General features: G+C 40.9%; 1 pseudogene; it reads left to right on the top strand.

Moving 5' to 3' along the window:
• The first annotated feature begins 10,465 nt into the window (after positions 1–10,465).
• On the top strand, positions 10,466–11,078 carry LOC101698397 (dnaJ homolog subfamily B member 1 pseudogene; annotated as a pseudogene).
• Positions 11,079–14,187: the final 3,109 nt, after the last annotated feature.

The raw sequence follows: 14,187 nt of genomic DNA, 5'->3' as shown, positions 1-14,187 counted from the left end.
AACTGCTGCCACTACTGTTTAAACTCTTCAATGAAATTGAAAGGGAAGCAATACTCCCAAAATCATTCCTGGAAGCAAGCATCACCTTGATCCGCAAAGCAGAGAAAGACCCAACTGAAAAAGAACTATAGGCCAATCTCACTAACGAACATAGATGCAAAAATCCTTAATAAGATACTACAAACAATGCAGAAGATCATTAAGAACATCATACACCCTGACCAAGTGGGATTCATCCCAGGGCTGCAGGGATGGTTCCACATACGCAAATGAATCACTGTAATACACTATATCAATAGAGCCAGGGACAAAAGCCATATGATCATCTCAATAGATGCAGAAAAAGCATTTGACAAAATCTGACATGCAGTTATGATAAAAACCCTACAGGGCCAGGGATTTAGCTCAGTGGTTTCACCACCTGCTGTGCAAGCTCAAGGGCCCAAGTTCAATCCCCGGTACCAAAAAAAAAAAACCCTACACAAAATCAGAATACATGGTCTCTACCTCAATCTGATAAAAGCCATCTATGAAAAACCAACAGCCAATATCATACTAGTCAAAAACTGAAATCCTTCACACTAAAATCAGGAACAAGACAAGGATGTCCACTATCACCACTCCTGTTCAATATAGTTTTGGAAACATTAGCCACAGTGTTGCAGAAATCTCAGAAAGAAATACACAGAGTCACAGAATTTGGATAAAATAATGAAATTTCTTCTTGCTTGTGGGCGGGAACACCAGAAACCAGTCTGGTCAGTATCCGCACCCCCTTTGTTCAGCATTTCCTTTTTTGTATCCTTTTTAGCCATTATCTCATCCCTAGTGGCCTTTGATATGTAAATACAATTCCAGTTACTATTTACAGGTCACAAACACAAGATAGGCTATATACTTTGTAAATTCACCCTAGCATAGTAACTTTGTTAGGTTAATGAAGTTGCCAGTTAGAGTCAGATAATCCTCACCTTAAACAAGGAGTTCTGGGAAAAGCAAATCTTAAAAGAACACATTACTTATTTTGCTTCTACAATTACTTTAATATTCAATCTACTAAGTTATCTAAAACTTTTCCACATCATTCCCCCCTCTGTTTACTTTGGGATAATTCTTCTATCCATTACAAGTTCTATCCAGTTTATCTACATTTTTTTTTAACACTAGCATTTGGTAGTCTTCAGCTGCAGCACTGTGCTACTGTATAAATTTTGAAATCTACTGGATGACACAAGGACTGTGGGAAATTGTAGAATTTAGTTATCTAGTTGTAAGAATTGATCACAAGAAGTTTGTTAACTGAGAAAATTAAGTCATTTCTGGGAAATTCCACAAGTCTGTTTGTTAAAAGAATGCCAGAAAGCTTTAAGTGACATTGTAAAAGTTTCACTGGAGAAAAACAGGTTTTTCTAGTTTTCTTATTTACCATTGCCCAGGATGAGAAGACCACGACCAAATGACTCTACTGGTGGTGAGAGAGATATGACTCACTATGCACATCTGTGATGTTTTTGGTGGGCTGGTGGGCTTGATTTTGGCTGAAGTTGCCCTGCTCTCTTGATACCATCTGATAAGAAGAGAGCTGTGGTGTGCTCTTTGATGTACAGGATTGGTGAATGGAAATGGGGGACTTGTAAATTCACCTGTAGCTTTTATGAGTCACTTAAAGTCACTTGTCACCAGAGGTTAAAATCAGAAAGACAATAGCCAAAATAACTAAGCTGCTTTCCTACATGTATAAAAGCCTTACTTCTTTCCTTTGTGATTGTCGAACAGTGTCAGAGGAAATAAACTGTTCATCCCCCAGGCTGTCTCCTTTTCTTTCTTTAAAGGTCGGTGCTCTCCAGGGTCTCAGGTCTCCCTTTAGAGAGACCACCAACAAAGGATGAAACATTAATATTAATATTATAACAAGAAGGGGACTCAGAAGAGGTCCTATCCAAGTTTTTTCATCCTGCCCAACTAAAATTAATCCCATAGGACAGCTCTCCTATACCAAATTTCTCATCAAGAGCCTTGATCTGATCTTTCAGTTTGTCTAGTGATTCTTGTATTATACCAGATTTATTAGTATATTAACAACTCTCTTTACCAAGAAATAACAAAGTCCCTCCTTTCTGGGCTGTGAGCAAATTGAGAGCATGGCTACTTTGTAATGACATTGGCCAGTGAATCTAATTAGGTTTCTAAAGCCTGAAGTGTGTCTAGAATTTCCTCAAGGTCTTTTTAAATTTCCTGTCCTAATGAAATATATTACTCCTTGTAGCCAAATAAGATCCCATGGGGGGCTGGGGATTTAGCTCAGTGGTTCTGGCACCTGCCTCACAAGCACAAGGTCCCAAGTTCAATCCCTGGTACCAAAAAAAAAAAAAAAAAAAAAAAAAAAAGATCCCATGGGGCTGGCATATGCATAGATATAGGATTACATTGACCTTGTTTACAATTGTTACAATTACCAGTGGCTCATCCAACAAGGGAGCCATTGATCCAAACTTGTGTTTTCTCTTTGCAATATAGTTTTTTATTAGAATAGCCCCCCACAGTCAGAAGTTACCCCAGGTCCCCCATAATGTTTTTATCAAATAATATTGTAAATGGATAGCCTTCTGGTTCCCATTTTACCATTTTAAAAGTCACATATTGTTCATGAAACTTTTCATAACTAGGCCTAAACACCTGTAGTTTGAAAACAAAGAAACTTAAGGCAGTGGTGATCTGGCACAACACAATAATCCATGTCATCCTTGGTATTCTTCAGCAGTGCGTTGACTCACCAGCCTCTGGAGTGGTGAGAGCAGGGCTTTGAGTGTGTTGTCTTTCTCGGCTTTCAGCATCAGCTTTATTGTTACCTTGTCCAATGAAGTTTTTGCCTTTCTGATGTCCTGAACAATATATTACTGTGACTTTTCCACACTGCCTCTAGCAACTGTATAATTTCCTGTTTATTTTTAATTAGCTTCCCTTCTGCCATGAGAAGACCTCACTCTCAGTAAATCATCCCAATGATGTATAATGTAGCAAATGCATAGCAAAAGTCTGTGTGTGTGTATATATATATATATATACCTTTTTTACCCTTTGCCCATTGGAGTGCCTGTATGAATGAGTGCCCAGAGCTTAGCACATTGCACTGATGGCCCTGGCCCTGGTTAGGACCTCATCCTTCATGGTTATTGCATATCCAGCATGATGAACCCCATCTTCCACAAAGCTGCTCCCACCCGTGAACAGAACGAGGTCAGCATCGGACAAGGGTGTCATTTGCAAGTCAGGGTGGCTGGAAAAGAGCTCATCAGTGACACCCAAGCAGCCATGATCTGGAGGGCCTGTCTCTGTGGGCAAGAAGGTAGCAGGATTTAAAGTTTTTATAGAAATAAACCACAAGTGGGGATTATCACAGAGAAGGGCTTGATACTGAGTAACCCAATTATTTGAGAGCCAATGATGCTCCCTTGTGTTCAGCAGTTCTAGGACTGCATGTGGAACCTGCACAGTCAGTTCCAGACCTAAAGTCAGCTTGTCTTTTTTTTTTGAATCAACAGAACTGAAGTTGCTAAGGCCCCAAAACAATGAGGCCATACTTTTGATACTGAATCTAAATTTTTAGACAAATATGCCACCAGTTGATTCCATGGGCCTACTTCTTGGGTCAACATTCCAAGGGTCACATGGTATTTTTTCAGTTATGTATAGAGTAAAAGGCCACTTTACATCTGGTATGCCTAGGGCTGGGGCAGCTGCCTAAGTCAATTTTAATTTTTTTAAAAGCTTCCTCCTGTTCTACAGTCCAATGCAGATGATTCTCCTCTTGTCATTTTAGGGCTTCATAAAGGAGTTTAGAGATTTCTGTAAAACCCAGAATCCAAATTCTACAGAAGCCTGTTGGCCCAAGAAACTCTCTCAGCTGTTTCTTTGTTTGGGGTTCAGGGATGGCACTAATCTTTCATTTCCTAGGCAATGCATGCCCTGTGTTATTTGAAATCCTAAATATGTAACGTGCTGTACACAAATCTGGGCTTTCTCCCATGATAGCTTACATCGTTTTGTTGTAAGTGCAGCAACAACTTTTTGGTACCTTCCCAGCACCATTCTTGGGTTGGGCTGCATAACAGTAAGTCAGCCACATACTGCAGTAGGACACAGCTATATTGTTCCATGGGGAAGGCAAGCAAGTCCTTGGTTAGGGCTTCCCCAGAAAGCATGGGTGAGTTTTAAATCCCTGTGGCAATCTAGTCCAAGTAAACAGTATTTTTCCCATCACTCAGGTCTTCCCATTTAAATGCAAAGATGGGTTGACTGAGGGGAGTGATGAGAAGGCAAAAGAAGGCATCTTTTAAATCCAAACAAGTAAACCATGTTGCCTCTGGGGGTATTAGACTCAACAAAGTGTAAAGGTTAGGGACCACTAGGTACAGCGTTACAGTTCTGTCATTTACAGCCCATAGATCTTGCACTGGCCTATAGTCCCCATCTGGTTTCCAAACAGGCAGCAAAGGGGTGTTCCAAGGTAACATATGTTCTCTAATAAGTCTGAATTCCTTTAATCTCATGATATGGGGTTTAATTCCAATTCGGGGTTGCCTGGACATTGGGTATTGTTTTACACCAATGGAGCAGAATTGTCTTTTAATTTTATAACTGTGGGTGGACGATTTTTAGCTAAGCTTGGGGGCGATTCCTCTGCCCATACTCTAGGAAACATAGTTCTTAATTCTTGTGGAGCCTGGAAAACGTCATCCACTTTGTAACACTGCCATTCACCTCTCTTTTAGTTGTTACCATCATGATGAGATCTCTTCCTGGGTCTAAATCCAGAGATGTATTTCCTCATTAGGTGAAAGTTATTGTGGCTCCCAATTTAAATAATAAATCTCTTCCTAATAAGGGGATAGGACATTCTGGCATATACAAGAATTCATGTTTTACTTTATGTCCTCCAATTTTACATGTCCTTTCACAGCAAAACTGGCACTTTTCTGAAATTCCAGTGGCACTAATCACTTGAATGTGCTCTCCGCTCAGAAGCACAACTGGAGCTGTTATTACTGAATGTTCTGTGCCACTATCTACCATTAAGGACATATTTTGGCCCCCTATTTATATATCGACCATGGGCTCATGGGGGCCTAGCTGCACTGAGCCCAGTCTGTGTCAGTCATTGTCTTCCATCACAGGCAACAATGTGCCAGTATCCTTCCTTTCCTTCAAGTCCTGTTTTTTCTTTTCCTTGAGCCTTGTCTTTCTTTTTCCTTCTCTTCCTTGGCTCCCATAGATACTGCTATCTTCCTTCCTGGCTCTCTTTCTCTTTCACTGTCTCTCTATTCACATACACTTTCCCAGCTAATTGCAACAATTGCGTTATATTCATGCCTTCCCAAGTCTCCTGCCTTTGGATTTTCCTTCTAATGCCTGGTGCTGACTGGGTTACAAAAGTTGTATTAATTAGCTGATGTTTTTCAGGAACAGTAGGATCAAAAGGTGTGTACATTCTGTAAACTTTACAAAGCTACTCATAAAATCTCTCAGGGCTCTCATCAGGCTCCTGCTGTGTTTCTAGCACTTTAATCATATTTGTAGGTCTTTTACTTGTAGCCTGCATTCCTGCTAAAAGGACTGTGATAACTTCTCAAGTTTTGCTGTCCTGCTTGGGTGTTGGGATCCCAATCAGGCTGCACATTTACTGGGAATTGCTGTTCATGCCAAGTGTCTGGATTCTGCATATCACCTGGCATTCTAGTGGCATTAATTTTTTTAATTTCGCCTAAAACTCCCTGCATTTTTAGAGGTTAACAAAGTTTTACAAAGTTCTTTACAGTCGTCCCAATTAGGACAATGGGTAGCAAAAATGGAATCAAATAATTGAAGCATTTTGGAGGGGTCTTGGCAAAGAATAAATGACTTTCCTTTTCTCTGGACCCAGCCTCCTTTGTCTTTTTAAAGTCAAATCTCAAATACCACACTTTGGTATAACATATTTGTGCCTTTTTCCAAAAGTCTTTTTTCTAAAGGAGGTCATATTGTAACCTGTTGGCTCTTAAACACTTTGAAGATGACCAATGTACACATATTATAGTAACATATTTAGAATTTAACCCTTTGATGACAACTAAGGTAAACATATTTAAACTTTTTATAACATACTTGAAACCAACAAACATACATATTTTTTGATAAATCACTTTCACGCATCTTTTGACATACCTAGGCCTTGTGGTCTTGTATATTTTTTATCTTTTTAACAAGGCAAACATACAAAAAATTTTATATCAAAATTGTATCTCTTTTACTTATTGCTTTTAAATATATTTTTTATCTCACTATAGACCTTTTATCACACACTTGCCTTTAGCTGTTAAAATTTTAAAGTGTCCCTTTTTGAGTTCTCAGATTGTTACACTTTAAATTTGGTTGGCTGTCAATAGAATGGTAGTAACCTTGAGGGTTTTTTTTTTTTAACCAACAAAGTACAGAAAAGTGCAAGTTAACCTTGTAATTACAATTGAAGAATTTGCAATGTACAATACTTTAAGGACACCAATTAAACATCAACTCAAACTGAAACACAGATACATTTATCAATTAACTAAAATTTGTAACTTTTCAAACTGAAACATATTTATCAATTAACTAAAATGTCTAACTTTTTAAACTGAACAGATATTTATCAATTCACTAAAATTTCTAACTTTTCAAACTGAAACACAGATACATTTATCAATTAGCTAAAATTTGTAACCCTTGTAAAAGTTCTTACTTTCTCTGGCTTTATGTCCTTCAGGGCTTTTTTAGCTGTTTTTAATCCACTACTTATTTTTTCTTACTAATTTTTAAAATGTGAGTGTAAGCCCTATTTGATCCTCTCTGAGTCTGACCACAGCATGGTGCTCCGAAGCCAAGCAGTTTTCATGCTTTTGTCCCCACCTCCTCCAAACCTGTGAATTTAGCAACTCAAAAAGAGGGGGAAAGTCTAAATTCTCTCAGTCCAGATCTGAAAGAATCGGTTACTTTTCAGCATCGTCCTCTTTCTGACAGAGGAACAGGATGTTGCTTTTTGCTTCCGGGGCACACATATGAAGCCAAGGAGGCATTCTGTGGCACAATTTGAGCCATAAATCAATATAGGGAAATTGATCTGGATGTTCCCATCCAGGGGCAGTGCCTGTTAGCCAGACAGACCAGACAAGACCCTCACCCGGGGATATCTCAGTTGGCCAAACTAGGCAAAGCTTGGGCCATTCTAACTCACAAAAGGCTCTAAGTTTTGGAGTTTCATCTTAATACCATAATTTCCAGTAAAAACCTTTCTTAAAATTCTTAAGCATGCATTCCAAAATAGTAGAACAAGATGTTTCTGTCCCCACAATCTGCCGATCAGAGAGTTGGTGCATGTATGGGTACCCTTGTATGGAGATACAAGACAAACAAAGATGGGGGATCACTCTCTCGCCTGCCTAGCTGTGGGCCTCTCAGCCATTTTAAGGTCCATTCAGGCTAAGGTCAGCTGTCGCCTAAACTCACCATTGTACCTTTGTTAGGAGCGACCACACACAAATTCTATGACTCAGGGAGGAGCCTTAAGTGCAAGCGCTTCCTCCCTCTGTCTTGTTCTGCAACTTGTTTCATACACTCCTATCCAGAACTCATTCACTCACACATTTATTCAGAAGTTATCACATTCCCTCCTGGTGACCCCCTAACCATAACCAAAACAAATGAAAGAAGCTACCTCCCCAAGTGGTAAAGCACAAGGGGTGATCAGGCCCCTGTACTATTTTTGCCCAAAGTTCACAAAATGAACCAAAGCAAATGGGAGGAGCTATCTTTCCAAATGGCAAAGCACAAGGGGTGATCAGGCCCCTGTGCTGTATTTGCCCAAAGTTATAGAATACAAATTCACAAAGCAAAACCGAAAGTTAATGACTAAGGGGTTTCCCAGGGTTTCGCACCCACCAAAGGAGAGACAGATGAGACACCAAGAACAGCAGTCCTCCTTCTGCAGTCTCTTCGGGTTTGCCCGATCCTCTGCCCGGTGAGTGGATCTCTGTGTCCTGTTGGGGAGCCTAGGAAATTAGTCCCAGGGGCGCGCCTTTCCTCTCAAGGTGACAGAGAGCCGCTCCCTCCCGTGAGGTTCAGGCTGATGCCCAAATTGGCTATTTCATTCCCGATTCCCGGCCAACACACCAAATGTTGCAGAAATCTCGGAAAGAAATACACAGAGACACAGAATTCAGATAAAATAATAACATTTCTTCTCACAAGCTGGCGGCAATGCCAGAAACCAGTCTGGTCAGTATCTGCACCCCCTTTGTTCAGCATTTTCCTTTTTGTATCCTTTTTAGCCATTATCTCATCCCTAGTGGTCTTTGATATGTAAATACAATTCCAGTTCCTATTTACAAGTCACAGACACAAGATAGGCCATGTAAATTCACCCTGGCATGGTAACTTTGTTAGGTTAATGAAGTTACCAGTTAGAGTCAGATAATCCTCACCTTAAACAAGGAGTTCTGGGAAAAGCAAATCTTAAAAGAACACATTACTTATTTTGCTTCTACAATTACCTTAATATTCAATCTATTGTTATCTAAAACTTTTCTGTATCAACAGCAATTAGACAAGAGAAAGAAATAAAATGAATAAAGATAGGAAATGAAGAAGTCAAATTGTCATTATTTGCAGATGACATGATACTCTATATAGATGTAAAACCGAGGGCCTTACCAAACACTCTGAGGAGCTGACTGCAGCGACAAACGCCTGGGAAGGAACACACCGGACAAGTTGAAAAATAAAACAGACCTTTATTAGTCTGGCCAGACGGCACCCCCAAAGCAAAGTAGCTAAGAGAGGCAACTGGCTCAGAGTCTGAGGCTGTTTTATAGGAGGTTGAGGGGGAGGTTAACATGTAGATTTACGAGAAAAGGAACAAAGGCTGGTGGTCGACTGTCACGTACTGATGGTCAGCAGACACGTTGATGGATTGTTCTACAGGTAGTGGGCCTGGGAACATTCATTCTCCAGACAAACAAGGGGTTGAGTAATTTACTTAGGAACTTTGTTTTGTTACAGATTTTATCTATTATCCCAGAACTAACAAGCACATTTTAACCATTAATTTACAAGTACAATAGAGCCTAGGGGAATAATTGATTTTGGAATCATGCAGTCCCACATAGAAGACCCCAAGAACTCCACCAAAAGTCTTCTAGACTTAATAACCAAATTCAGTAAAGTAGCTGGATACAAGGTCAACACACAAAAATCAATAGCTTTCCTCTACATGAACAACAGACTCACTGAGAGAGAAATAGGGCAAACAATTCATTTCACAATAGCACCCCAAAAAATGAAATACCTAGGAATCAACCTAACGAAAGAAATCCAAGACCTCTTCTCCAAAAACTATAGCACTTTGAAAAAAGATATTGAAGGGAATATCAGAAAATAAAAAGACATCCCTTGCTCCTGGGTAGGAAGGATCAACATAGTGAAAGTGGCTATACTTCCAAAATTGCTATATAGATTCAATGCAATCCCAATTGAAATCCCAGCAGCATACTTCATGGAACTTGAGAAAAAAATCCAAAAATTCATTTTGAACAAGAAGAGATCCAGAATAGCAACAGCAATTCTAGGTAACAGAGACATGGTACAGGGTATTACAACCCCCAACTTGAAACTGTACTACAAAGCTACTGTGATAAAAACGGCATGGTACTGGCAAAGAAACAAACCTGAGGACCAGTGGAACAGATTAGAAGATGCAGAAGCAACGCCAAACACACTCAGCCATCTCATCTTCAATAAAGGAGCCAAACACCCTCACTGGAGGAAAGATAGTCTCTTTAATAAATGGTGCTGGAGAAATTGGGTTTCAACTTGCCAAAGACTAAAACTAGACCTATATCTCTCACTATGCACTAAACTAAAATTGAAATGTATTAAAGATCTAAATATAAAAACAGAAATGCTGAACCGGCTGGAACAGAGGTTAGGTAGAACTCTTGAAGACATTGGGGTAGGAAAAGACTTTATGAACAAAACCTCAGTTGCCCATGAACTGGCACAAACAATCAACAAGTGGGATCTCTTTTTACTAAAAAGCTTCTGCACAGCAAGAGAAACCACCACGAGCTGGGGTTGGCAACAGCGGGTGGCAGGTGCCACTAGCAAGGACTACTACCAGACTCTGGGCCTGGCCCGAGGAGCATCGGATGAGGAGATCAAGCACACGTAATGTTGCCAGGCGGTGCGCTACCACCCCGACAAGAACAAGGAACCGGGGACCGAGGAGAAGTTCAAGGAGATCGCCGAGGCCTACGAAGTGCTGAGTGACCTGGCCAAGCGTGAGATCTTCGACTACCTCAGCAAGGAGGGTCTAAAGGGCATCGGCCCCAGTGGCGGTGGCTGCGGTGGTACAAATGGGACTTCTTTCAACTACACATTCCACGGAGTCCCACATGTTATGTTTGCGGAGTTTTTCCACGGGAGAAATCCCTTTGACAACTTCTTTAGGCACTGGAACGGGGAAGAAGGAACCTGCCCAAAAGAGGCAAGATCCCCCTGTTGCCCATGACCTTAGAGTCTCCCTTGAAGAGATCTACAGTGGCTGTACCAAGAAGATGAAAATCTCCCACAAGCGGCTCAACCCTGATGGAAAGAGCATTCGAAACAAAGACAAAATCCTGACCATTGAAGTGAAGAAGGGTTAGAAAGAAGGGACCAAAATTACCTTCCCCAAGGAAAGAGACCAGACCTCCAACAACATTCCAGCTGACGTTGTCTTTGTTTTAAAGGACAAGCCATACAATATCTTCAAGAGAAATGGCTCTGACATCATTTATCCAGCCAGGATCAGCCTTCAGGAGGCTCTGTGTGGCTGCACGGTGAACGTCCCCACTCTGGATGGCAGGACCATACCCATCATGTTCAAACATGTCATCAGGCCTGTCATGAGGCAGAGAGTTCCTGGAGAAGGCCTCCCCCTCCCGAAGATACCCAAAAAATGAGGAGACCTTGTCCCAGAAAGGATTCCACAGATATCCAGAACCATCCTTGAGCAGGTTCTTCCAATATAGCCAGCTGTGTACCTGAGGACTGACAGAGACCTTTCCAGAGCTCAAAGGTCTCCAGACCATGCCCCCCACCCCCCAGCTGTGGATCCGCAAGGGCGGGAGCGCTATTGTGCGGCTCGGTGTTTCCAGAGAATATATTGCAATCTTTAAAAGTTGTGCTTAAGTGGTTTTTTGAGCGACAGGGTGGCAAGTGATGGGGCCAGCAGGAAAAGGCATCCAGTCTGCCCTGCTGGGTCCCTCAGCCCTCCTGGTGTGGGCCCATCCTCTGCTCCTCCTGCCACTGCTCAGCCTGGGTGAGAGGTGGCCCCACAGCTGGGCTCAATCCCCCTGTAATCTTTTTACTTCCAGATGTGAGGTGAGTGCCAGACCCTGTGCACTCCAATCGCTGTTGTGTGATGAGTTCCTCTTTTATCCTGTATTTGTTTCCCCCACCTTGTTCTTCCCCTGAAGAATCCTGTCTTCCCTTTGGCCATCTCAAATTGAGAACCTGAACCAACTACAGAACTGCCTGGCTGGCACCACAAGCAATACCTCATCCCAGCAGGACCAAAGGCACTGGCCTCCAGTGAACAAATCTTGAAGCTCTTTCTTCCCCAGGGTTCCAGGGAGCCTGGCCAGAGCCGGGTCCTCACCTGCAGCTCCTGTGAAGCCCACTTCATTGACTTCCAGGTTACAGTCTGTGCCCGCTCTAGAAGGAGATCCTCTGGTTTGCCTGGGCCTTACCAGGGCCCAGGTAATTTTTTGTTTAATGGACTCTGCACTCTCAAAGGGATCTGATCCTTTTGAATTTTGCATAGCCCTAGATATAATCCCTTTTGATAAAAGGGTCTTTGCTTCTGATTACAGGAGCACTGTGGAATGTCTGTAAATATGTTTTTATAATTCCATGTACAGTTGGTGTGCACTCAAATGAAAATAGTCCATGGCAGCTGCTCCTCTTTGTACAGGGCCAGAACAGATTTCAGAAAAAACCTTGGGGGTGGGGAGAGGTCAGAATGAAACCGTCTGTTCTCTAGAGACCAGTCTGGTGCTCAGACCTTTAGATTCATTGTACATTGTCACTACCAACACAGACCAAAGTGTGTGACTTGTCATGCAGCGTGACAGCATTAAAGGCTGAAGCTAAACCTCAAAAAAAAAAAAAAAAAAAAAAAAAAGAGAGAGAAACCACTAGCAGTGTCCAGAGAAAACACACAATGTGGGAAAAAATTTTCACCAGCAGTCCTTCAGAGAAAGGTCTACTATCTTGAATCTGTAAAGAACTTTAAAAAATCAGACCTCCCAAATTTAAAGACCCAATCCAAAAATGGGCATCTGAAATGAACAGACATTTCTCACACAAAGAAGTAGACACGACAAATAAACATATGAAAAAATGTTCAACATCACTGGTCATTCGAGAGAAGCAAATGAAAACAACACTGAGATTCCACCTCACTCCAGAAACAATGGCAGCTATCATGAAATCAACCAACGACAAATGCTGGTGGGGCTGTGGGGAAAGAGGAACCCTGCTCCACTGCTGGTGGGAGTGGAGACTGGTGAAACCACTGTGGAAATCAGTATGGAGATACCTCAAAGAACTAGGACTGGAAGTCCCATTTGACCCAACTATTCCCCTGCTGGGTATCTTCCCCCAAGAATTAAAAGAATCACACCACAGTGATATATGTGCACCCATGTTCACAGCAGCACAATTTGTAATAGCCAAAACTTGGAAACAGCCCAAATGCCCATCAACTGGAGACTGGATAAAGAAAATGTGGGGTTTTTTTTATAAAATGGAGTACTACTCAGCCATAAAAAATGAGAAATTAGAGACATTTATTGCTAAATGGATGCCCATTGAGGTGATACTCTTAAGTGAAATAAATAGGTCACACATTTGTAAATACCGAATAGTTTCTCTAGTGTGAGAAACTGAAAGTGTAAGTAAGGACTAAAAGGTATAATAGATAATGTGAAATAGGAAGAAAAGGGGCAAAGGGGATGGGGGAAGTGGGAGGGGTAGGGGAAAGGAAAGAAGGAAATGGAATTAATATGAGAAAATGAAAAAATGGAAACAAAGTCTTTGTAAATAGGGAGGAATGGAGGGGTTGAAGGGAGGGCAGGGGAAGGGGGAAAAATAAGAACCAAGAGAGTATGTGAAAGTTCATATCTCCAATGATGAATGTCATTATATTGTATACCTAAAATGTACCAATAAAAGGATAAAAATAAATAAATAAATAAATAAATAGGACACACATGTGTAAATACCGAAGTTTCTCTAGTGTGAGAAACTGAAAGTGTAATTAAGGATACACATGGATGAAATGGCCTAATAACATATTTCTAGGATTGTGTTTCCATCCCGTGTCATATGACTCTATTGAAATTTAAATTAGGCAGAAGTTTGGCTTATGGGGAGTCTGCTAACTAACTGGAGTTTTTTTCCCCAGATCATTATTTGTTCAATGTTGGTTTTGGGGACCTTTCTGAAACAAATCACATCCTCTGGTGTCATGTTGGTGCTTCAGATGCTTTTTTAAGTTATATGGAAAAAATGTTTAAGTGCCTTTCAGTTTTGTTTTGGTTCACTTCTACTGTATTTGAATATTATTGTAGATTTTTTCCCCTTGCATTGTTCTTCTTTGAGTGTTTTTAATTTTTTGTATGTGTGTATGTTTAATATTAAAGTTATTTAATAAAAAATTAAAAATTAAAAAAAGAAAATGGAAAGACATCCCCTGTTCCTGGGTAGGAAGAACCAATATAGTGAAAATGGCCATACTTCCAAAACTACTATATAGATTCAATGGAATCCCAATTGAAATACCAACAATATATTTCATAGAACTAGAAAAAACAATCCAAAAATTCATTTGGAACCAGAAGAGACCAAGAATAGCAAAACCAATTCTAGGCAACAGAGACATGGCAGGGGGTATCACAATCTCCAAGTAGAAACTATACTACAAAGCTACTGTGATGAAAACAGCATGGTGCTGGCAAAGAAACAGACCTGAGGACCAGTGGAATAGATTAGAAGATGCAGAAACAACTACAGACATACAAAGCCACCTCATCTTTGAAAAAGGAGCCAACCACCCTTGTTGGAGGAAATATAGCC

Source organism: Heterocephalus glaber, unplaced genomic scaffold (assembly GCF_053883595.1).
Source record: "Heterocephalus glaber isolate CG9 unplaced genomic scaffold, H.glaber_assembly_v1.0 deba00000122, whole genome shotgun sequence".
NCBI lineage: Eukaryota > Metazoa > Chordata > Mammalia > Rodentia > Bathyergidae > Heterocephalus > Heterocephalus glaber.
Note: the sequence above shows the minus strand (reverse complement) of the source record. Positions and strands in the feature narration are given on the sequence as shown.